The 24,500-nt window shown below is 49.5% G+C and overlaps 1 long non-coding RNA gene across 6 annotated transcripts in view; it reads left to right on the top strand.

The window, feature by feature from the left end:
* The window catches only part of LOC142072937 (uncharacterized), a 69,412-nt gene extending 45,301 nt beyond the window's left edge, over positions 1–24,111 (top strand). For 3 of the 6 annotated variants that reach the window (XR_012669548.1, XR_012669552.1, XR_012669553.1), the window contains exon 5: positions 22,794–24,111. This is a non-coding gene — a long non-coding RNA (uncharacterized LOC142072937). Of the gene's footprint in view, positions 1–12,639; positions 12,745–15,555; positions 15,693–18,720; positions 19,065–22,793 lie in introns of those variants that run through there. The other 3 variants (XR_012669550.1, XR_012669551.1, XR_012669549.1) reach the window with 3 other exon arrangements.
* The last annotated feature ends 389 nt before the right edge of the window (positions 24,112–24,500 follow it).

Raw genomic sequence — 24,500 nt, 5'->3', positions numbered from 1 at the left:
AATCCAACCCAACCCAGCCTTCAGAGACATTGGGATTCTGGCTCCAAACTTCACAACTCACATCAGACCATTGTGAGATAAATCAGATTATCCCTGCTGGGGAAACTGAGGCACAGGGCGATTAACTGACCTGACCAAGGCCATGTGGGTGAGCAGTCAGTGGTGGAACTGGAGGGAACCAAGGAATCACGATTTCCAGGCCCCAGCATTAACCACCAGAGCATGATGTATCTTCCTATCTGGGATGGAGAACAATGAATGTTTGATTTATTAAGTATTCACCAGCAGCGCGTGGTTCCCTGAGCAATGATGAGAATGGATTAAGATACAATAAAGACGTAGCATCACAGATGTTCTTCCAGAGACAGCCAGAGAGACACACATTTAGGATACCTTGGTGTCACTCTCCCCTAGTGGAATCTGGGGATTGGGTGTCTGTTGGAGTCACCCAACCCCATTCCTACACAGTGGGGTTCAATAAGATCCCTGCTCTCTGTTAGCAGTCTCCAGTTATGGTGGAATTTGGAGTTATCCTCTCAAGCTGTGAGATTGCAACTCTGCACTGTAAGGGGTGTATTTCTAAAGGCTGCCCTTTGCTTGTCTGCATGTGTGACTCCTCACATGGGGTTCTTAGCAGGAAGGGGATCCAGTGCCTGGAGCACAAAGCCCAGACCCTGACTATATGAACTAACAGAGGAACTTCATTAGTTGGTAGCAGTAGTAGGTTTTTATCCTCTTAAGTGGGTCAGATACTGGGCGAGGGGAAATGTAACACATACTGGGTTAAACATGCCGATGTGTACATGCACTCACATAGAGTCACACCTGGTAGATGCAACACCAGTATGTCTTACTAGCCGCCCCCCACAGCCTACCGAGGACAAGATATCAGAGACACTTCAGTCTTGGAATGGTCCGAGAAATGGCTGCAGGGTATCTGAGTGCGTCTGTGGTGGTGAAATGCACAGGTGCCGACTCCGTGGGTACTCCTCTGGGGCTGGAGAACCCTTGGGAAAAAAATAGTGAGTGCTCAGCACCCACTGGCAGCTCCTCCCCGTCCCTGCCTCCCCAGGGCCCCCTGCCTGCTGGAGGCCCCGCCGATCAGCTCCTCCCCCTCCCTCCTAGCACCTCCTGTCCACCACGGATCAGCTGTTCAGCGGCGTGCAGGAGGTGCTGGGGAGGGAGAGGGAGGAGTGAAGGTGGGGTGCACTTGAGGGAGGGGGCAGAATGGGGTGGAAAGAGGCAGGGTGGGGGTAGGGCTTGGGGGAAGGGGTGGAGTGGGGGCAGGGCCTGGGGCGGAGCACCCCCCGGCATCTCAGAAAGACGGCACTTCTGGTGAAAGTAGGAGCTCCTTCTTGTCCTTTAATGTCTAGAGACACCTGGAAAGTGCAACCCTACCCTTGCAAATTAAATCTATTTCTCTTATTTTCATGGGCGCCATAAGCGTATATCTTTTTCCATAAGAGAACTGCAAGCGAAGCCCTTGAAGTGAAGAGTAACAAAATCCGCTCATAAACCCAGTGTTGTTGGCTACCACCTAGTCCAGGGAGTTTAGACTTTGAATTATTGCCGTTGTGACTCTTTCCTGCTAAGCAAAGTGCAGAGTTGGTAGCAAGCAATAAACATAACTCCTCTGCAATGTACAAACACCTCCCCCCCACCATGCACCCGTCTCCTTCCTGACTGTGCTGTGACAGAAAACAGCTGCTCCACTGGAACGAAGCACCTCCAGAATGCGGGCAAGGAGAAAGGGGGACTTGACTAAGAACACATAAGGCAGTGGGATTAGTAAATGCACCTCTTCCCCAACCTCCACCTCCCACTGCATGGAAAAATTCCACCACCAGGGCTAAGGCATTATTTATCCTGGTGTCTCCAGGTGACAGCACATGCTGCCTGTGTTTGCAGGGAGTGCCACCATTAGTAACTTTTAAGGATTGTGATCCTCCGCCGGGATGGAACATAGCAAAGCTGCAGCCAGAAAGAGGAACAGCAAAGTGAAAGCAAGCTACAAAATAACTGGTCTGTGCCCTTTGCTGTTGCTTGGGGTTATATGTTGATGGGTTTGTAAACTCTTAAAGCAATGAGCTATTCTATTGGGGTCTTACACTGGAAATAGCCTCACTCCCCTCTCTCGGTGCAAACCCCTGCTGTGATCAAGGGAAGGCCTGGCTAGTAGCCTGCCTGCTGGAACCCTTCCTCCAGTTTACAGATTCAGCGATTCCAAGGCCAGAGGGGACCGCCGTCGAAGAAGGGCAGTGTGACATAGTAGACTGAGCACTGGACTGGGACCTGGGTTCTATTCCCAGCTCTGTCGCTGGCCGGCTGGGTGACCCTGAGCGAGTCACAGCACTGCTCCATGCCTCAGTTTCCCCAGCTGCAAACTGCTGATGATGCTGTTGACCTCCTTTCTGCAGCGCTTGGGGATCTATGGGTGAAAAGTGCTATGCCAGTGTTTGAAAGGTAAAAGCAGGCATTTTAGTGAAGGCACGTGGGTGGGAGTTTATCTCAAGAATCAGACTGTCCGCAGATAATTAAACCCACCTGTTAAACCAGATACTGAATCTGCTAGAGCTGCTTTCTCTTCAGATACAATCTTCAGTGTTTGACATGACACACAGACAGAGACCTGATTGTACACAATGACCATTAGGAAAGGGCTGGTGGTGTGATATCTGGCTGGCTCAGCACCTTCAGGGACTGCCAAAATACCCACAGGGAAGACGAGACCCTTGCCTTCAGCTGTCCTGTACCCAAAAATAACCCTATCCCAAGTAAAGCTGAACCCGGAAAAGGGAGCAGCAACAGAGTCTCAAAAAGCCCATTAAGGACTTTGCTGTTGATTTTACTTGAAAGGTGCTCAGCTGCCACAATGATGGGCAGCTGAATAAAATCCTCCCGAACAATCCTCCTTAAACTTTCCACTGCAAAGGGAGAAACAGCGAGTGAATCAACAAACAAATGAACACGCAGACAGGAGCAACCTTGCAGCCAGGGAGCAGGGCCCCAATGCACCAGGCACTGCACAAACGCAGAACAAAAAGACTGTCCCTGCCCCACAGAGCTTCCAATCTAAGAATAAGGCAATAAACAGCAGATGGATACAGACCGATGAGGGAATACAAGGAGGCAATATTGCTCAGTGTGACAGTGATCTCAGCACACCAGCATCACTGTCCTTCCATTGCTTCAGCCTTGTAGCTGCATGATAACCTTCCTCAGTACCACCTGTTACATACTGTTTACTGGCCCGACTCGCTCTGCTGTTACCAGGAACAAAATACCTAACATGAAGGCATCCGAGACACACATACTAGGAGGGTGGTGAAGCACTGGAATGGGTTTCCTAGGGAGGTGATGGAATCTCCATCCTTAGAGGTTTTTAAGGCCCAGCTTGACAAAGCCCTGGCTGGGATGATTTAGTTGGGGCTGCTCCTGCTTTGAGCAGGGGGTGGGACTAGATGACCTCCTGAGGTCCCTTCCAACCCTGATATTCTATGATTCTCTGATCTGAGAAGTTATGGCTTTGAGCCACAGGATAGGGTTGGTGCAGGAAGGTTTGGCCTGGAGGGAGAGGAGGAGGCCAGGGCTTTTTACTGGCTGTAAAGGCGAGCAATGGTGGGGGGGGGTGCAGAGAGGAGCAAGCAGAGGCTGAGGTCTTGCGGGGAAGAGGTGGCGTGGGAGCAGGGCCTCGGGCAAGTAGTGAGGCGTGGGGGGCAGGGCCATGGCTCGGGTGCCTGTGGGCCCCCCCAACCCACACTTTTAGGGCACTTCCGCTGCTCCTGAGGAGAAGCATCCAGGAGCGGGTAAAGAATCTGGAGGGAAGGGGGCACTTCAAAGGAAAAGTGGAGGGGAGGTCTAGAAGAGAAGGAAGCAGGGTGTTGGAGAGAAAAAGAGAGCATTTAGAGAATGCGAAAGAGAGAATCTGGAAGAGAGGAAGGGGCTACAGAAGAAGGAGCCTGATTCAGCAAACCGCCCCTGTTCAGCAGAGACCTTACGGACACACAAAAGTTCCATTGGCTGTAATGGGACTCAGGACCTGACCCAGCACCCACTGAATACAAAACTTCTCATTGACTTCCGGGGGCTTTGGATTGGCCCCAAAGCCGCTGAATTGGGGCCAAAGAGAGAGCTTGCCAGAGGCGAGAGAGGGAGTCGGCCAGGAAGGAAGAAGGGACTAAAAAGAAAAGCAAATGCTGCTAGAGCTTCACAGCTGGATAGAGAAAGTGGGCACGCAGTGAGTGAAATCCTGGCCCATTGAGATCAGCGGCAAACCTCCCACTGACTTCCAGCGCGCTTAGTGATTTCATCCGAAATCACTGGACTTGGGCGCTGGTCAGTGCAGTGGCTAAAGTGCTGTGTGTGGTTGGGGACCTGCTCCTCAGGAAAAAATAGGTGATTTCACTGGGGTCACCTTTCAGTTTCAGGGAAAGCAGACAGCATCGCTCACTCCTATTTACTGGGCCTTCTCTTTGCTCTTTTGCAAACCTGTAGCTTTTTAAAATGGCTTAGTTAATTGAAAACATTGTAATAAATAGATTCCTTGCCAGGGATACCCTGCCCCCTTATTCATGTGGTTGCCTATTGCCGGGGTTCATTGGAGACAACAGGCAAGTTGTGGGGGATCAAGCTCCTTTATGGGCTACACTTGAGCCTGGAGAGAATGTTGACAGCTTATAAAGAGAAGGATTGATCCTGAACACTGAGCAAACGGTGCCGCTTTAATATTTAAAACACAGCGTTTGGGTGGAAAATATAGAACCCATGTGTTTTTCCATGTGAGTCCCGCTGCTCAGGGCTTGCTTAGGGGCAAGGCAGACGGCGGTGTTTATTTGTTCGGGGTGGGGCGGGGTGCTTCTCTTTGGGTTGTTGTGCTCTAAGTAGCCAGGATGCTGCTCAGATTGACAGCCCTGGAGACGGGCTTTTTCTGATTCAGGTCCAGTGCAGGCCGGACGTGCTTTGCCATCACTGCCCAACTCGTGTCGCTGGAAGGGCCCTGGTAGAGGCAAGAGGTTTGGTCAGTCTCCAGGGCCCTGCCAGACCCTGGCCACTCCGCTGAGACCACCACCCCGAGGACCACCCAGTGCTGCTGCAGCTTCTGTAATGCAGACATCTGCCCATTAGGGGCTGGGTTCAGACTTCAAGCCAATAGCCCATCAGTCCCCAGGTGATAATGACTTCCAGTCACTGTAGACCAGGAGAGGTTAGACTCAGAATTGAAAGACACCCAAGTCCATTATCCTGGGCCTGTCCCAAGCCTTGATTTCCTAATTATGGGCGTGATCTGGGGTGTCCTTTGGGTGAGCAAATCACACAGGGCAGTAGGGCTTATACAGCCAGGATAGCTTTCTCTAACTATGCTTGTTTAATAAAAGGAAGAGATTCCCTGTTTTCAGCTCAGGTTTTCCTTCAGCACACACCTCGCCAGCCAGTGCAGTGATATGTTCCATTGAAAGCTGAACTGAAAACCCAACTGAAAGCCCACACCCTGAATTCAGCTGCTTCTCCATTAGCCATGCAACAGCTGTTAGTCTCTCAGACACCCACAAACACTGAGTAGGACGATAGTTTCTTGCACGTGTCCTCGTGTGACTCTAGGCACCTTGGCATCACCATTACAGGGGAAGCCCAGAGTCTGGACCTCAAGTCTTGCCAGCAAAAAGGGCTGGATCCTGCCCCCATGCCAACAGAAAATTCAAAATGTTGATGAAATTTCAAATTTTGAGGGGGACCCCAATACCCTGGAAATGTTCAATGAAATTTTCACCATATCCCCTAACATTTTTTAGCCAACAGTCAAGCTGGTTGGAACTTTTCAAATTTGGGGCATTCAATTCGATTATGAATTTTGAAATTCAGAGGGAAAATGGGAAATCAAGTCCAAAGCATGTTTTGTAAATTTCTCTTCCTGCTTTACCAGCAGTTCTACTTACTGGTACTTACACTGAGTAGCACTGTGCAAGTAGCCCCTCTTTTTTCAATGGGGCCACTTGCAGAATATGACACAACCCTCAGAGTGGGAGTGAGAGACACAGAACCTTAATATAATTTTGAGGCTTACATTGGGGATGGGGGAACCAATTTGATCTAATGTTGAACCCTCTCAAAACATTGTTGGTTTTAAATTTTCAACACAAGCTTGAATCTTACTGGGTGGGTGCTCTGCCTAAGAGAGACGATGATAAAAGGCATCACGGGGGGAAAAGAAAGGAAAGAAAAGTGGGAAAAGGAGAGATACTGGGGTAAATCCTGGCCCACTGAAGTCAGTGGCGCAGTTTCCATATCAAAAGGGGCAGAATTTCACCCACAGAATATTAAAGCTGGTTGAAAAATGGAGAATATAATTTCATGAAGAATTTTGAAATTTCAAAGTTGTTTCCATTTCACAACATTCAAAATGGACCCATTTTCCATTTTTTGCTAAATTTTCTATTATTTTTTTAACCAAAGTCATTTTCAGTAGTGTGATCGACATTAACTGTTTACCAAAAGTTAAGTTTTCTGTAACAAAACACAGTTTGGGGTAAATTAAGAAAGTTGACAATGATTTTGATAAAAAGGATATTCTGGAGAATTTGGGGGGCGGAGGGGAAATGGGAAAATGTCTAACGTTGACCATGTTTAGCACAAATATTTTGTTTTGTTTTATTTACAAGGCCATTTTTCTACCATGCAAACATTTTTTGATCTGCTTTACAGAATATATACTGTCTGCAGGCCAACTGCATTGTGCTAATGTGAGCTCAGGGTGGTGAATATAGGAGCTACTTCCAGAACCAATGTGACAGACGCTTTCTTGTGTGTATGGTGCCTAAATACGGCGCTGATGGCTACTGTAGAAATGGAGAAAGACAGACAAGAGATCGGGGTTCTGCCCTGGAGAGGGATACCCACATGGTTCAGAACTTTAGCTGACCAATCAGGCTTCTCCTTTTACCCATGGACTGAGGACCTGCTTCCTGTGTGGCTGAACCGTGCAAATTTGCTTTGCAGAGCTGCCTATTCTCTGGTGCTCTGAAATCAATTACGAAGTGTAAACAATGAGCAATAAACCAGGTCCCTCGCGGCACAGAGCCTTTGCCACCCGTGATCCACCCTGCGCTAACCCTTTTCATGGTCGGCAGCCTACCGCGTGATTTTCCCCCCTCTCCCAGGGCAGGGTTAGGACCTTTTCCTACCAGGACGGTAGAGAGAGCTGGCATGACTCCAGCATGGACACTGCTGTGACAAAATCCTTCCCCGAAAGATGAATGGCCGGCCAGTTTTCTTAATCCAGCCACTTTGGAAAAATTGTTTGTTCTCATCCTGTTTGAAACGGCTTCAAAGTGGCTTCAGTCTAGACTGTGCCAAGATAAATTACAAACCCAAAGAGCTGATAGAAACCACAGGGGGAGCGAGTCATTTGCTTTAATGTAATTAAAACAAGATATAATAATGTATGTATGTATGTATATGTGCATGCACACTCTCGTCTAGCTGGAAGGTTGGGGAGGAAGACAAAAGCTCTGCTGGAAAGCTTTTGTTTTGCTCTCCCCGTGGAGGCTGAGCTTTCTCCAGGGGAACCGAATTTTCTGGGGTTTGAGAAACACTGTCCCTTTAAGACTGGTGGGGTGGAGACCCAAGTTGATCCTTTCCCCTCCCACAGCTTCAGCCAGCCAATTAGATTGTAGCAGGTGGGCTAGGCTGCATGGCACAGGTATAAAAGGAGTAGGGCTATAAGAAAAATAGCAGGGGGTCATTGGTGATGTTGGGGGGGGGGCAGGAGATACCTCATACTTTGACACAATCCCGGCAGCTAAGAATGAGGGAGTGGCACGATTTGGAAAGAGGAATACAGGACTGTAACAGGGTGATAGAGGCCCAAGGCCCTAGAAACAATAAGAGAGAACAACGGAAGGTGAGAGAAGGAGAGAAATGGTGCCCTGCCCTTATTGTGAAAACCAACGTAGAGCAAGGCCAGATAGGGCCAATCATCATTAACAGCTCTGACCTTAGAGCATGATTTTCCTACCACATAATCCAATGTGACTTTTAGGCTCTGTGCAGACACAAAGACACAGTCTGTGCCACTGTAACTCATCTATTTGGGTATAGGGTCCAAGTTTCTGGTTTGTTTTTCACGCTTGAAGCTTCAGACAGATGTAGATCTAAACACAATCTCAAAGACATAGTCTATGTTTAAAAAAGAATAGCTTAAAAAGAACGAAGCTACTTTTACCATTATTCATGGGATCTTTCTGTTTATGCTGCACAAGCTGATGGAGACAATATTATTCACCAGAAGTACTGTACAAACTCAGAAATATAGCTCTATTAGCAGAGATAAGGTGAAAGTGTTCTGAGTATGTCGTCTGGGTCAGAGTTGTGGCTGACTCTGAAACACAAAAGGTCGGCTGTTACATGTCAATAGTGTCATTAACTAATTTTGCTACACGAGCTACTGGAATAATGGAAAATATCTGACGTTATTTCCTTTCTTTTGAATGTTTAAAGGATAGATGTTGCTGCCTTTACTCACATGGTGAGTAAAGATTTTGCTGCCTTGCTCCACAAGGGTTCCCACTGATTTTATTGGGACTATTCAAGGGTTAAGGTACTACTCAGTATGTGTAAGGATATTACACTCTGTCCCTTATTAGCCATTTAGAATAAGAGTTAATCATTGGAGCAACTTTAAGCTGGCAGCTTTTCATGGGGTTGGTATTTATCAATCTAAGTGTCAGCAAATCAGTTTTCAAAACTAAGTTCTGGAGCGGATCTCATTCTGTGAAGAGGATTGCACATGTAGAGTAAATGGGCATTATTATTTCTAACAAGCCATTCAGGGGTAATTCTCATATGAGGCTTTGATTATCTCAATCCAAAAATATCTTGATTAAACAGCACAAGAACTGCCATACTCCGGCCAATACTCCATCTAATCTAGGTACCTTCCTCTGGTACCACAAGTTTAAAAGGCAGGAAAAAATAAAAACCTAGCCTTCAGCTGGAAATTATTCAGCATTCAACTGGCTTTTCATCCTGACCCTTAGGAACAATCAGCCTGTGCCCTGAAGCATGAGGAGAGATAGTCACACCTGTCATTTTTGTATCCTTGCTAGTGTATCTGCCATTGCCATTCTTAGTCAGATCTGCTTAATCATTGCTTCTAAAATATTTGCCTCAGAACCATTTTTAATCTCTCTCTTTTTTCTTCTATGGAGAACAAGCTGAAATCTGCTCAGATAACTTTAAGCTTAAAATATATGGTTCCAGTTATTGTTGAGTTTGTTTTTCAACAAGCCACAGTTGAATCAAGAGGTGATGGTGAGAAACTAATGGCTTGTCTACACGGGGAAGCTGTATGGCTTTCGCTGTTGGTATAGGTACAGCAGGAAAATCCTCCTAGTGTGAGCACAATTCCATCAGTGTAAAGGGGTTTTATACCACTATAGCGATTCCCATATGGGCCGGGAATAACTCTGTTGGTGTACGGTATAACTGTGTCCTCACTAGGGGATGTACCAGCATAACTAGAAAATCACAGAATACCAGGGTTGGAAGGGACCTCAGGAGGCCATCTAGTCCAACCCCCTGCTCAGAGCAGGACCAATCCCCAATTTTTGCCCTGATCCCAAATGGCCCCCTCAAGGATTGAACTCACAACCCTGGGTTTAGCAGGCCAATGCTCAAACCACTGAGCGATCCCTCCCCCAAATCACCTCCCTAAGTGACATAGTTATATTAGAAAAACTGCCAAGTGTAGACTAGGCCTAAGGAACAGCTGGGAGATGGGCTATACCATCGCTGCAAAAGGCTGGGGAGGGTTATTGTACTGCCTGACTGCAGTGAAGGAGTAAACTAGCACTGGCTTTCATTTGCATGCCATTACCAGTGAGGATCTCTCTAGCTCTGGGTGGGGTTGCTCACCAAGGTGTCCTTCTTTCCCCATGCAAATCCTTTACCCTCAGTCAGGCTCTCTTTCCAAACGTGACATTATCTTCAATTAAAAACAAAGACAAGCTGAACAGCAGGTGCTGACTTGTCCAGGCTACAATGAGCAGCTTCAGCTGTGTGACTTATTTGGGGGAGAGGTCAGGGTTTTTTCTTGTTTTTTCTCCCTCTGTTTATTTCTGCTCGTGTATTTTCCAAATTGTATCCGCACAGGTGAATGACAAACAAACTTTGCTCAGCTCAGGATGCTGGCAGCGCCCAGTTTGCATCCGACGGAGAAGGCCTTAGCCTGCCTCTTCTAGGACAGGAGCCTGCGTGTCTCCTCGGCTCTCACTGATTGCAAGTGACGGAGCCCTAAGGCAGTAGTGCAGCCTGGCTGAGATGACAGGTCCCCCTGCACGCCTTGATCCAAGCAGCCTCTAAGATGGAGAGGGCCACAGCCCCATGCTAATGGTCAGGGCGAACATGCGCCCCAGTGTAGACCCCCTGTGACTTCAGGACGCATTTTGGGGGCGCTCCTGTTTTTGGCTCATTGTGCTGCTGTTTGCCACGCAACCGTCTGAGAGCACAAAGCACTGCAATCCCCTTGGCTCAGAGAAAGTGAGCCGGATTAATCCTTCACACAGTGAAATGCATTCCCATGGGGTGATTGCCGTGTGCGAGCTAATGCAAATGCGTTCTGGGAGGGATTTTTTATCTCTTTCCTCTGAAGCAGCAGGGCCTGCCGTGGCTGGAGGTGGGACGCTGGGTGGGGTGGGCCAAGGCTCTGAGGTGGTACCGGGCATCCTCTCTCTCAGGGGCTTGGCTGGCTGGTTCTTGTTCCCATGCTCAGGGTCTCACCGATCACCATATTCAGGGTTGGGAAGGAATTTTCCCCCAGATCACATTGGCAGCAATCTTGGGCGGTTTTCACTTTCCTCTGCAGCGTGTGTGCGCGGGACACTTGGCAGGATTGTCAGGGTACATCTCACTTAGCCGTTTCCCTGCACTGGTGCACCTCAGGCCCTCCTGTTCTCTGCCTGTGGCACATCAAAGCCAAGTCTCCTGTGGGCTGTAATACTTGGGTCTATTTCGGTTGTTGGGTTTCGTGTGCGGGCGCTGGGTGGAGTTGGTGGCCTGTGCTCTACATAGGACATCACTGGATGATCTGGTGGCCCCTTCTGGCTTTAAACTCTATCACTCTATGCCCACATTGCCTGCCATGTGTACCTAGAGCTTTCCTGCATTCCCAGCACCTTGTCTTATGGAGCAGCTCAGGACCTCGGGGTTAGCTACTGCGCTGGTCAAAAAGTGCCGGGGGAACTTTAAAATTCTGCCTAGATGACCCACCCCCGGAGTGACAGAGGGAAGAGACCTCAGTATAAAGTTTCAGCCAAAGGACACTTCTGGCTCCTCTCAGCATGGCACGGGCAGTTTCAGTGTTGGGTATATGCCCAGGTCCTCTGGTGGGAATTGGAGTGGGGGGGTATTTGTGTCTTAATAAAATAACTTCTTCTGGCCCAGGCCGGGCAGGAGTCACTGCTGCACTTGCCTGAGGAGTGGCTGCCAGACAGCAATGTGGCCAATTCATTGCTTTGCAATGTACGTAAGGGTCCCCGGGGTAGATACAGAACCAGCTCTCTGGAGCCCCGTTCTGTTCCATTTGCTTAGTGATTTAAGCCTGCAAACCCCTGCAAACCTGCAACCTCCACGGTCGGTATCGACGAGGGCTCAAGCATTCTTCAGCCACATAAATTTCAGGTCCGGGTGCTTTGAAGTTTCCAATGAGGACAGTTGTTTTTGTTTGTAGTGTTGCTTATCACTTTAATGCCCCCTCCCTGTCTCCACGCGGGCTGCACTCTCAATCTAGCCCCATCCTTCTGTCCATGCAGGCCCTGCTGCCAGGGACCGCAGTGCTGCCAGAGACCACTGATAAGGATGATGGATGGGGAGAAGGCTGGCTCCACCATGGCCCAGTGGCTTCCTGGGAGCTCGAGACAGTCTAGCTGTTCCAAAGCCCACTGGAATGCTTGTTTAGAAGCTGGAAAGCAGCTGGGGAGGGGGAAGAAAGGGGCAGAAAACGTTGCCTCCATCCCCCGTCCCAGATGAATCCCAGATGAACCCTCAGCCTGGCTGCGATAGCAGATTTCAGCACCCTTCCGCTGCAATGATTTGCTCCCATGTTGACAAGGTTCCCTTTCAGCATCTAGCCCACCCTGCGATCCCGTTCTTCCAGGCCAGTCATGCAGTACGCGGTGGCTCTGCTTCACCCAGACGCTGGTGGAGGCAGCCAAAGCAAACCAGGGGATATAGAGGGGCCCAATTCACCATCACTTTCTCACCGCTGCAGCCAGTCCTCACTGTGCAAAGGGAGCACCCAGGAGTGCCAAACGTCAGCAGCTATCTCAGTGAGGGGTGAGTCCTGATTTGCTAGCATTTTGCACCCCCTTTGCACAGGTGTAAGTGACCAAAGCGGGGCCCAGGCAGGGGAGAATTAGGCCCACAGTTTAAAAAAAAAATCTGATTCATTCCTGACTGGATTTCCCTGGGTTTGGGATCAGGCTCTTGTTGCCAAAGCTGGTCAGTGTCTGACAGCTGGTTTTTGTCCTCACAGACCCAGTGTTGTTTAAAACACACACACACAACTTTAGTTCCCCTGCTCTCTGCCCTCTGGGATGAAACCGTTGTTGGGGGTGGGGAAATAAAACCTCTTCCCTTTGACTGCAGAGCCAGCTGGGAGCGACTCTGGATCGGAGCAGGCTTCTTTCAGTGGAACGAGCGAGGTCGGTGGCTTTCGTCAGCTGCTGCCTGTGATACGCTGCTGGAGTCTAGGTGTGTAGCTGGGGGTGGTGATGTGTCGGCCCTGCACTGATTGTCATTCTGTCTGATAGCACAAGAGAGTGCAGGGCTATGTGCAGAGAGACCTGCGGGAGGAGGATCCTGCCTTGTCAGGCCATGGACCGGGAAGGGGCTCTCATGTTTCAAATTGGCTTCCAGTGGCTACAGTCCAGTGTCTCCATATTTCGAGTTGAGTTGGCTTAACACCCATGGCTGCTTGCCAGCTGCCTTTGATATGGTGCCAGAGGGGTACAGCATACATCTGGGATCCAATGAGCGTTTCCACCTTCCACACTCAGGCTTTTTCATTCTGCCTGACCCTAGTGAGAAAGCCGAATCCTGTGTTTAGAGCACTGCAGCCCGTTGTCTGGAGATGATGCTGATTGTCCTGGTGATGATGCTGATATCATGAACGCAGCATGATGACTTCACAGCAGAGTTTGGAAGGAGGAGACAGCTATTTCCTCAGCAAAATGGCCAGGGGACCATGACAGACTGTAGAGGAAAGATTTCCTCCCCAACTGGGAAAGTCTCCTTTAAGAAGAACTTTGGTCCTCCAATTCCACTAAAGACCCACTAATGTCTCATGGGAAATCCTGGAAAGCATTGTTTAGATTAGACACATTTCTGCTTGTATCCATTTCCATTATTTCTCTTCTCTTCTCCTCCCTTTATTCAGAAGGAGGTCTGTGTCCAAACAGGGCCACAGAGGGTAGCTGTCTGCCAGGGCTATTTAGGATAGGCTGCTTGCGCATGGTATACCTGCGCATTCCACTAGATTGATGAGCAATGCAGATAGGGGTGAGGTGCGGCTCCCCGGAAAAGAAAGGGTTGATGAGCTGCAGGTGACTGCAGGGAAAATTTTGACCAAAGAATCTATTTAGAAAAGGGATTGATTATTATTCTTTTATGAAGTCTGTGTGCCCAGAAATGTGCTAGATCCTTCACAAAGGAAAGACAAGTCCAGACAAGCTCTCCGCCCCAGGAAGCTTCCAGCCTCCGTTCTCCTGCATGACACAGCAAATGTGAGTCAGAAGGATGAAAAGCAGAATGGGGAGAGGACAGCTCAAGGTGACCATGGTGAGATCAGCAGCTCAGCATCTTCTGCCCAGCACCTTTCATCCGAGGACCCCTAAAGCACATTACAGACCTTCCTTGGGCCTCGCAGCATGCCTGCAATGAAGGGCATTGTAAGAACTCTCCTTTTGTTGATCAAAGTTTAGGCTCCTCTGATTTGGGGGGCCCAATCTAAGACCCCCTTTGGGCCAGATTTTCAGAGGTGCTGAGCACCCACACCTCCCATCGGGCCAGATCCTCAGTTGGCATAAATTGGTATAGCCCCTTCCATGGAGCAAATGCTGATTTACACCAGCTGGGGAGCTGACCCCTTGACATCGATGGTTTTCCAGGCGGCTTCAGCAGCTCGTTAACCCCTTCGTGGCTGCGGAGCTGTGCCTGGCTTTATCTCAGCAGCAGGGCGTGTGGACGGTTTGTGCACAAGGATGGAATGCCAGGACGTGACAGTGGTGGTCGTGAGCAAGCAGCAAGTCCTAAATAGCCTGGGTGAGCAAAAAGCAGCAAGGAAAGCGTTATGTGGAGGGTATCATATGTACCAAACTCCTGCTGAGTGCCAGTGATCTTGTCTGTACTTGGCATTTGCCCAGCAACTGCTGTAGCCGCCCCCCCCAAGTATAGAGAGGCAAGGGTAAGCTCAACCAAGGCAAATCCTGGCTTTCCTTGTCTGCCCTTGGCATTCGCCTTGGGCAGCTCCACAGCTCCATGGCCACTGATGCCGGCATCCCAGGCCAAAGCAGGGGAAAGCAGGAATCACGGACTGAGCAGGCCAAAGAAAATGCTGCCCGAAGGCTATTTCCAGAGCCAATATTTACTGTTCCTCCCCACCCTTTTTCCTTCGTCGTTTGTTTCTTGTTGCTGGCCTGCATTGTGGAGAGCTCAGCTCCTCCCATCCCAGCTTCTCTCTGCACGAAAAAGCCTCCAGGAATCTCGAGCCCACTGGAGGAGTCAGGCTTCAGCCTCCTATAACGGGGTAGCTTAGCGGGCTACTGTGACCCCAGCAAGAAGGCCAGAGTTTATGGATTACTTTGGCAATACCACTCAGCTGTTCCCCCAAAGCAGCGCCAACCAATTCTTGCCAAATGCAAACACCAGATCCACTTGCTAATTGCAGCATCTCTGTCGGACAATGAAAAAGCTGGATGCATTTCCACACCAGCCTTATTCGAAAGGTTTCTTCAATAGAGGTTGTGCTTGTAATTAAATAACTGCATCTTGCCTCTCCGAAACAGGAGGAAAGGGCAGTTTAAAGATGTATTAAACCAAGTTTTTGGCAGGTCTCCTGGACTAAAAACAATTTGTGGATTTAAAGTGTTCTGTTTCAAATGTGGGACCTAGCTTTAAGTACAATTAAATAAAGATGTGCAAGACGGAGAGAAGGCAGAGCCTTCCTGGATGCTTTCCCCCCTTAGAATAGTGAGGGAGGATTTAGTAATGTTGGATTCCAGGAACAAACTTTGAACTACCCGTCTTTTCTCTAAGTGGTGGATGCGTGTGGGGATGCATCCACGCTACTAAGGTAAAGGTCAATTTTTCCAACGTCTTCAGCTTGGCTTCTGCTCTTGCATTTCTGCACTCACAATCATTTGCACACTCAAGTTAAAGGCTTGGCACATGCAAGTGCCAGAATGCTCAGAGAAACACAGACTGCTGACGTGATTATCTGAGGAAAATTACAGGCTACTTCTCTCTGGCTCTGCTTTAACGCATTGCACTTCTGTCCCTTTAAAGATCTGCTTCTGTGAAGCAAACAGAGAAAAATGCTTTGGGAAATGGGATGCAAAAAAAAAATGTAGCAGAAGAATCCAGCCATTTGCACGTTAAGTTCCAGAAGGTAAGATCAATATCCTTGTGATACAAGATCCATATGAACAGAGACAAAAATACATGTTGACTATTTGTGAAACATAATACATTTTCTACAGAAGATAACAATCTTCATTTAGCTTTAGACAGGGACATTTGTAGGACTCAGGTTTATATCTGCCCTAGTGACAGGATTTCTCACTAAAACTTTTATACATTTTAGGGTGTAGTGTCTGAATATATAGACCCCTTACAGAAAATGTATTTACTCTTCTGAAACAATAACTAGAATATGAAACTCATCCTCTTTGGAAAGGGCTTGGAGATCTATGGATAGATGGATGGAAAGCACTATGGAAGTGCTAAGCATTTATTGTTAGTAATTATTTGAAACTTAGCTTCTACTCTCTTTTTCATGGCAGAAACCTGGCGTACATCAGTCAGTTGTTCTCAGATTTTTTGTATTTGGCTTAATGCACTTCAGACACCGAGCATGCTCCAGTTCCAACCTCAGGGAGATTTATGAATGTATTTGAACATGCTTCTCCAAATATAGGGGATAATCAGATAATCAGTCTGTGTCCCAGCGAAGCCAATGGCAGCTGCCCTCTTCAAAGGCCCTGGGCACAGGGATCCTCACTCACGGGGGTTAGATGTGTCCTTGTGGAAGCCAGTTAAATCTGCCCTGTGCTGTCTCAGCAGCATGCCTAGCCCACACCTTTCATTGTAGCCTACATGTTAGAAATCAAGTCAGGATTCACGGAATGGTTATTGTGCAATAATCTGATAAGCACTTAGTGACCATAGCTTTTAGGCATGAACCCTCTGAATGATCTGAATTTGTGGCCAAATTCTCTGACAGTGTAAGTCCATTGACGGGAATGAGTTGTGCCAGCTGAGAATTTGGCCCCACTACCTGGCTACCTAATATTGCGTGTGTGCGAGCGGGTAGCTGAGAGGTGAATTGTGAGGTGTCCTACTCAGATAAGACGAATAACAGGGTAGCATTTGGATCCCAGCCCAGATTCTGCTCCTGGTGGTTTGGGGAGATGTATTTAAGCCATCAGTTGCTGGGCGGTGGGGGTGGGGAAGGGCGAACCAACCGAAAAGGGGCTTTAAAGTGCACTACTTCTGTGGTTAAAGGTCCTTGGGTTGGTCCATAAATCCAGCCTGAGTTCTGTTTATTCTGTTTACTGCAGTTACCTAACCTGTGAGCCTCGGTGTAAATCATGGGAAGTTGTGATTTATAGAGAACCACATCTCCCCATGGAGTGTGCTCAGTGTCCCCGGCACAGAGCCCTTATGGAAACCTTACTCCCCCGGGAGAAAGGAGATAAGAGCAACAGAAGCCATATATCTATCCACACGGCTACTACTGCTTCATATTTCAGCATGATCAAGCGTGTCGCCAGCTGATGGGCACAGCAGGCCCAGCTTGGTTTTTTTAGGTAGCACCAAACTGAACTGACAAGAAGCCGGAGACTGGAGCGGATCGTCTCTTCCGCCCAAGCCACCACAGTGAGCTTTGACGGTGCTGGCAGAGTGATCCTCCAGAGTGAGCATAACCCAACCAGTGCCTCAGGCAAACCCAGCGCCCCGCAGCATAGCAATGGCTCCGAGAGAGGAGAGGAAAGAATGGGCCTGGCTAGCCTGGGGATTTGACCTCAAGCATGTTATGTATGGAGACTCTTCCAATGAGCCGGGGAAGGTGCAGCAGGAAGGATGTGTGTGTTATATACACCCTCATCCACACAGATGTCGGTAAGAGCAAGTGACTGTAGAGAGAGAGAATGGAAGGAGGCTTCTCAGCTTATTATCCCAATCTTGCAAATGGAGAAACTGAGGCACGGAGCGTGTACGTGTCTTGCTTGAAGCCACGCAGCAAGCCAGTGGTGGATCCAGAATGGGAACTCAGGAGTTCCAGGGTCTGAGCCCCCGTGCATTGCTGCCGTCAGAGCCCGTGCCTCAACGGGATGCTAGTCCTGATATCTGATGTTGCTCTTCCAGACGACAAGGTGACTAGTGAGATAACACCCCCTGCTATTCTCCTGTTGATGGCAAACAAACCATCCTCACCTGAGAGGTGCTGATTCCTCATGAGTTGAAACTGGCAGTCAGATAAGAGCGTCCCTTCCAGACGACAGGAACCAGCTGTTCCTTAGGAGCCCCTCGCAGCACGCGGAATGACGGGTGGAAGTAACCCATATTATCTAGCAAAAGACACAGCCAGGAGTAGTAATAAGGACGACTCAGGTAATCACAGCAGCAGGCGTTCAAAGAGTAAACGTCCCCCATCTATCACCCACCTGGCTATGGCGCACCGCAGCCAACGGGAACCCCCAGCTGCGTGCGTCGGGAGGAGAGACGTTCCGGACACTGTTTGGCCCTGGCAGAAGCACAGCCAGCTCATTGGAAGCTCTGCCCACGGACAGCATGCCTTAACGCAGCAAATCCCTGGCAAACTGAATCCTGCCAAGTGGCAGATAGGAAGGAAGGAATGCCAGGGACTCCCCCATCGATAGCGCCCATGGAACATTCCACGACCACTGCCCGAGGCAACGCCAGCCACCGCCAAGGTGAGCGGGAGGGGAACGCTCAGCCAGCGTAAGGATTCTTGGACATTTCATACCTAGCGCGGCGAGCGCTTCCCTCTCTTGGGTCTGCCTGGCTTCGCTTGGACCAGACAGGCTGCTCCCCTCCCCGCGCCCCTGTTCCCAATCAAGCCGCCTGATGAGTCCCCCGGCCCTTCCCGTTATGACTTTGCTGCCAGTTTTGATGCTAACCATTGCGCCCACCAAAACTCCTGTTTTCAGCAAGACGTGGGAGCGCCATGGTGCTGATTTCTCCAAGATAGCCTGAGCTGTCTGCACTGCAGGGCTTGTCTCACCAGGGGGGAGAATGAGAGAGAGATCAGGCTGGGTCCCCGCTGTTTAGTCTACCAATCAGATTGGTGACAAGGAGTCTAGCAGCTGGCAGAAAGCACTTTTACAATTGCTCTGATGCCTGTTTCAGACTGTTCTTTCTTTCTTTCTTTCTTTCTTTCTTTCTTTCTTTCTTTCTTTCTTTCTTTCTGAATCACTGAGAATGTAGGAGGGCAGGAAGAGTTACAGTGGAGAGGCAAAGCATCTCAACCCCAAGGAAATGTCAAGGAAATGGAACCCAGCTTTTGTGGTACTGCTGACCCCAACCCCAAAGGTATTAACACAACCGAACCACTGGGGAAAACACAACAAACCGGCCGCAGAGCTGGCTTTTGTTTGTGGGTCGGCTCCTTGGCGCCAGGGGCAGGGACTGCTGGGGATCTAACATTAGCTCCTCTTGCCTCCATGCTGGAACTCCCCGGCCCGATGGGGCTGGACACGCTCCCTGGTAGTCCAGCCCTGAGTGTGGCTGGGTGTGTAAGCCTGCTCCTGAGTTGCTTTCTGAAGAACATGTGGGAGGGGGGTGGGGATGGAAGAGCTCTTAATTGCCAGAGGCTGTCCAAGTCTGCCCAGTGCTACATCTCTTCACCTTCTGTTTCCATCGGTTGGCTGATGACAAAAGGGAAAAGAAAAATCACATCCACCACATTAATGCCCTGCTCACTCAAACAGGGGAAAGAGAAGCACCAGCATTGTAACAGGCCTCACAAAGCTACATTAAAATCCATTAAAGTCCTGGTCCAGCACAGCTCTGAAGTCACCCGAGTAGCCCATTGACTTCCCATGTTAATGTTCACAGATATTAAGGCCAGCAGGGACCACTGTGATCCTCTCGCCTGACCTGCTGCATAGCGTGGCCCAGACATCATCATCCTGCGAGTCCTGCATGAAGCCCAACTGGAGTGTATCTTTGAGAAGGGGATGGCCAATCGTGATTTAAAGACTTTGTAATGGAAAAGCTGCCACATCCCCAACGTTTCGTGACCCTGACTGTTAAAAATCTGCACCTTATTTCTAAGTGACCTTAAGTGCTTTGCTACATCAGGGCCAAGGCTGCAAAGAGAAGCACTCAGAAGAACAATATTAACGGCCCTGAGCTAGCAAAATATTTAAGCATGTGCTTAACTTTATCCCTGTGAGTCGTTCCACAGACTTCAGCGGAGCAATTCCCAGGCCTAAAGTTAAGCATGCACTTAAGTACAAGTTGCCCACATGAGAGTTTTTAAAATTAAATCTTCTATGCTTTAAAAAAGATAAGCTACAACAAAGAAATTCCCTAATGTGGCAATATTTGGAAGAAGCATTAAATCATTCTGGGGGCCATGCAGGGTGCAGACAGCTGTCCCTTTGTGTGGGGGGAAATTTCACCCTGAAAGTTTTGGGTTTTTTTTTTAAATTGAACTAACTTGTCGCCAGTTGCTCTTTTCTTTCCCCTCTCACCTCACTGAGCTTAACCAATAGAACTGGGCTTGACAATTTCTCTTCACTGTTTATAGTCAACTTCACTTCCTGCTTCTCCTGCAGCATCAGGATGATGTTGAGTTTGGGCTCCCAGGCTGCAAAGGAGCTTTGAAGCAAAACCACAAAGCAGGAGAACTTTTCTCTTCTGTTTTGCAAATGCCGTCTACTTCCCATCTTACTTTTGGCAGCCTGCATTGTGGAACGACTTGACCATGTCCCTGTAATTTTTCATGCTTCATGACAGGTTTGTAAACTGCTCCAAGGTCATCCTGTTGAGGACCGATAAGCTCATCAGACGTGCAGCCAGATACCATGGTGGTGGGGCACGATATAAGCACCTGAATAGGCCAGTCTCTTAGCCATGCCGCCAGAACAGCTCAGGAGGTGGCCTTTCTAATTCCAAGAGAGGGACGCTCAGAGGCATTTAGAAACTTACAAGCTCTTTTATAGGAATTTTCTAAAACTCATTTTGGGCTTGGTGCCTCTTGGCATTTTAAAGAGAGAAATTAAAAAGGGGCTGAGAGTCATTAAAGTCAGAAACTCCACCATTCCTGCAAAAGCAACCCTTCTTGTCCCAGCCGGGGTTTTATGACTGTTCAGCGAATGCGATCAAACCTTGCTGGCTGGCACTAAGGATGTATGGCTGGGGCAGCAGTCCAAACCGCATGTTCACGGGTGTGTTATTGATTTGCTGAAGTGCTCTTTGAGTTTGGAAACATTTAATTGAAACAAAAAGGGGGAAATCCTAGCTTCTTTGGTAGTTTGATGGGCCTCTTTATTTGAAATTAGATCTTCAATTAATAATAATAATTCATAATAATAAAGATAATTTCTGTAAATAAATAGAAAGGCACCTTCTCCCCAGACATTTTATAAAGCTAGCTGAGTCATCAAGAAAGCTAATTTCAGACTCCCTGGTGTCTTCTCGCAAAATTTGAATCTAAATCCAGATTTCAAATTCAAACTCAGGTGTGTTTAGAGCTTTGGCTTGCGATCACCTTCTTGCTGCTAATAACAAACCACTGGGAGTCTGCACTGAAATGTGTCAATGTTAATAACCTTCCTCCTCAATTGCATGCACTGGGTTTGTATCGCAGAGCTGTCCATGAAGGCAGGACACTGGCTGCTTCTCCTGCTCTAATCCAGGGAGCAGTCCAAAGAGCTTCATCACATCCTTTATTTTCCCATCCGGTCACCCAAGCAGCTCCATCGCTGGGCCACAGAGGGGTCACCTGTGGGCACGGCAGAGGAGCTGTGCCCCAGTGATTGCATGTCAAACCAGAATTCAGGAGTTAGTAAATTACCTGGCTTGGAGTGATCCGCTGTCACCCCAGCCATCACCACACAGAACCGCAAACGTGTCCAGAGAGCCACGGACTCACGTCCTGATTTGGATCTCTCGTACGCTGGCCCTTTGCTCTTTAAAGTCATTGGGCCAATTTGTCTCTGTGATGGCACTTACATGGGAATAGCGGGGAGGCAGCTCCCACTCACGCTGTTCAGGGATGGCTAGGGGCTAGCATGGATCCAGTGAGGCATCCAGTGGTCCCTATGGCGCTTTGCTGGAGTGCTGAGTTGTGGAGGGCACAGCTCTGCCCATGCCGCTTCCTGTCCAGCCGAGGCCCGCTCCTTCCTCTGGTCTCCCCCACCCCAGCCCAGAAAGTCCCCTGTGCCTTGAAGAGGTGCAGAGGGGAGCCTGAGCTGGTGGTACCAGGGGTAGTGGTGCCCTGTTCCTGGGGTATCCTGCCCTACACTCTCATTGCACCAACCTAATTGGCCGAAGGGGCCCAAGAGCAACAGTGGATGGGGCCCACTGATTCCAGTGGGGTCACTCTTCATTTACACCCGGGTCAGGCCCTAAAATCTCAGCGCCCCCTAAAGTGATCGTGTCCCTCTCCGGAATTCTTCCCGGTCAGCTGTGGAGGTGATTTCCCAGCCCAGGGACTGTAACGAGGAAGAGGGACCGGTCTGCTCAGAGTCAAACGCTTCCTACCACCCCACAAACGGAAGCCAGCCACTGCCAGAAGCTGGGATTTGGACTCTTTCCACCCTCGCGCTGACTCCAGATGTGGCCGGGAATCCTTTCCCCATCCGGGTGAGCCCCAGCAGCACGTGCCCTCTGCCCCTGCCTCACGCATGACCTTCAGGGTGCATTTCACTGCCGAAGCAGCAAACCCAGCGCTTTGCAATGACCTTGGGGCAGATGGACCCTTGAGCCACTCAGCGGGATCAGGTGCTCTGCTGAAGGCTGGGAGGGGGGCTAAGGCTGGTTTCTCTCGCCATCTGGTGGCTGTTTCGCAGAGTGGCAGTAAGAGGCTCCGCACCCTTCACCCAGGCCAGGCTGGGGATCAGCACAAGACCATCACTTGAACTCAGGGCCCCTGCATGTCAGCACGCAGCGCGCTCCCTCAGCGCAAACCAAACCTGCAGCTAAGGCCGGCTCGAGCTCTGCCGCCCCTCTCTCGCCCTCACTCGGGCTGCCTTGTTTTTCAGCAGTTTCGTTAACGTGCTACAGGACACCAGAAAATCAAAGCCAGAGGGCAGGAAAGATTGTGGTGCCAGGACAGAGAGACACAGCTCTGTGCTTGGGGTATAAGGCAGGCCCAGCATGGGGCATAGGGGAGCCGGGCGGTTCCGTCCGTGGGGCGTTGGGGACAGGGGCCCCGGGCGGCTCCACCCATGGGGCGTTGGGGACAGGGGCACTATGGATCCTGGAGAGATCAAATGAAAAGTAGCTTTTGCAAATGAAATGTGTGTTATAAGGGTTTTATTTTTCTACAGCTGCTGTGGGTGGATAAGATCAGCGGCATCCCCAGATGGGTCTGCCCAGCTCAGCCCTCCCTTGGCTCCCTGGCAGGATGGTGGGAGTCCCTTGGACCCAAGGTAAAACTGACATCACCAGCCTCTGCCAGGAGTGGGATGCTCTCCACGCCTAAGCCAGAGGAAGGCCAGGGGAGGTCGATCCCACCAACACAACGTGTCTGCTGGTGACGGGACCCCGGCTGTGGTTCTGTTCCAGGGCTGCTCCATCTCTCTCCCCTCCCCCGCCTTGTTTTATGGCCCTGTTGCATGGCTGCATACACAGAATACACACGCATACATACACACATGCACATCTGGTTTCCATCCCCGTAGTGAGCCCTAATTGCCGACGATTCTTTTGAAGCGTTTCTCTATTGTAAAAAGGAAAGCGAGCCCTGTAAAGGGGGCAGCCTGCCGTGACAAACCCAGCAGGCCAATGATTTTATGAACTCACTGGCTGTAAATTTCTTCCCAAACAAATCACAGGCTTTCTGTGCCCCACTCCACCCCCTTTCCTTTCTTTCCCCCTTTGTTGCTGGTACTCGCATTCCTTGCTGCTGGGTGTGTGTGTGTGTTTTATACGCTGATCAATGCAATTCAAACCGAGGCTCAAGAGTGTAATTCTGCGCCCGTCTTTTCCCGGTGTGTGTCGATGTCCAGGCAAGTTTTCAACAACACAAGGAGCTGTTTAGCACCTGGGCTGGTATTTATAAGCTCTTAACCCCTTGACGCCCTGTTGTGGAGAAATCACTGCCCTTGCAGTGCGGGACTAATGACACAAATGAAAACCATAATGAACAGTTGTGTACAGGGTCTATGAGGCTTATTCCTGCAGAGAAAGCATGGGTGTCTTTCTTTTTTCCAGCACCTGCCCCTCCCTCCTTCCTTATGCCCTTAGGGCCAAATTCTGCCCTGATTTACACCCTGTGTAAATCTCTGTTAAATCAGGAGGGGGGGGGAGGTCAGCATCTGGCCCACAGCGGTGGTAATGCAGCAGGGTTTCTGTAGCTCCCAGAAGCTGTACCTTTAAACTAGCACAAGGTGGTGCTGTCTGAGAGCAGCTGATGTTGGTGCCAGTTTTGCCCATGGCACGCTGGGGCCAGCAGCCGGGTAAGAAATTAAAATAAGAACATCAAAGTCAAATCCATGGCCCCACGGTCTGTTCCAGAGACACCCTAGCACGTTCCCTGCATGTATATATCTCTTCGTACTATATGTTCCATTCTGTGCATCCGATGCAGTGGGCTGTAGCCCACGAAAGCTTATGCTCCAATAAATTTGTTAGTCTCTAAGGTGCCACGAGTTCTCCTGTTCCTTTTTTTTTGGCTACAGACTAACTCGGCTGCTACTCTGAAACCTAGCGGGGGGGAGAGGCGGGGGGTGCCAAAACACCAGCATCAGGGAAGGCATCCAAACTTCAGCGAACCGACACCACTCAGTCAGCGAGGCCCTGTGCAGCGAAGGAGGGGCCCTGAGCCCCGCTGGGGAGGTGGGCCATTGGGCGGGCAGGCAGGTGAGCTGTTTCTAAACGAAGAGAGCATTTGGGTGTTTGGACAGAGAGCCAAGGGAGTTAGCTGCGGGGAGGAGTGTTAGAGATTGACCAGAGCAGGAATAATAATACTTGATTATTATTTATTAGGTGTATTATGATAGAGTTTAGGAGCCCCAGCCATGGACCACTACCCC

This window comes from Caretta caretta, chromosome 8 (genome assembly GCF_965140235.1).
Source record: "Caretta caretta isolate rCarCar2 chromosome 8, rCarCar1.hap1, whole genome shotgun sequence".
Classification (NCBI taxonomy): domain Eukaryota; kingdom Metazoa; phylum Chordata; order Testudines; family Cheloniidae; genus Caretta; species Caretta caretta.
This window is presented reverse-complemented; position numbering and strand designations above follow the sequence as displayed.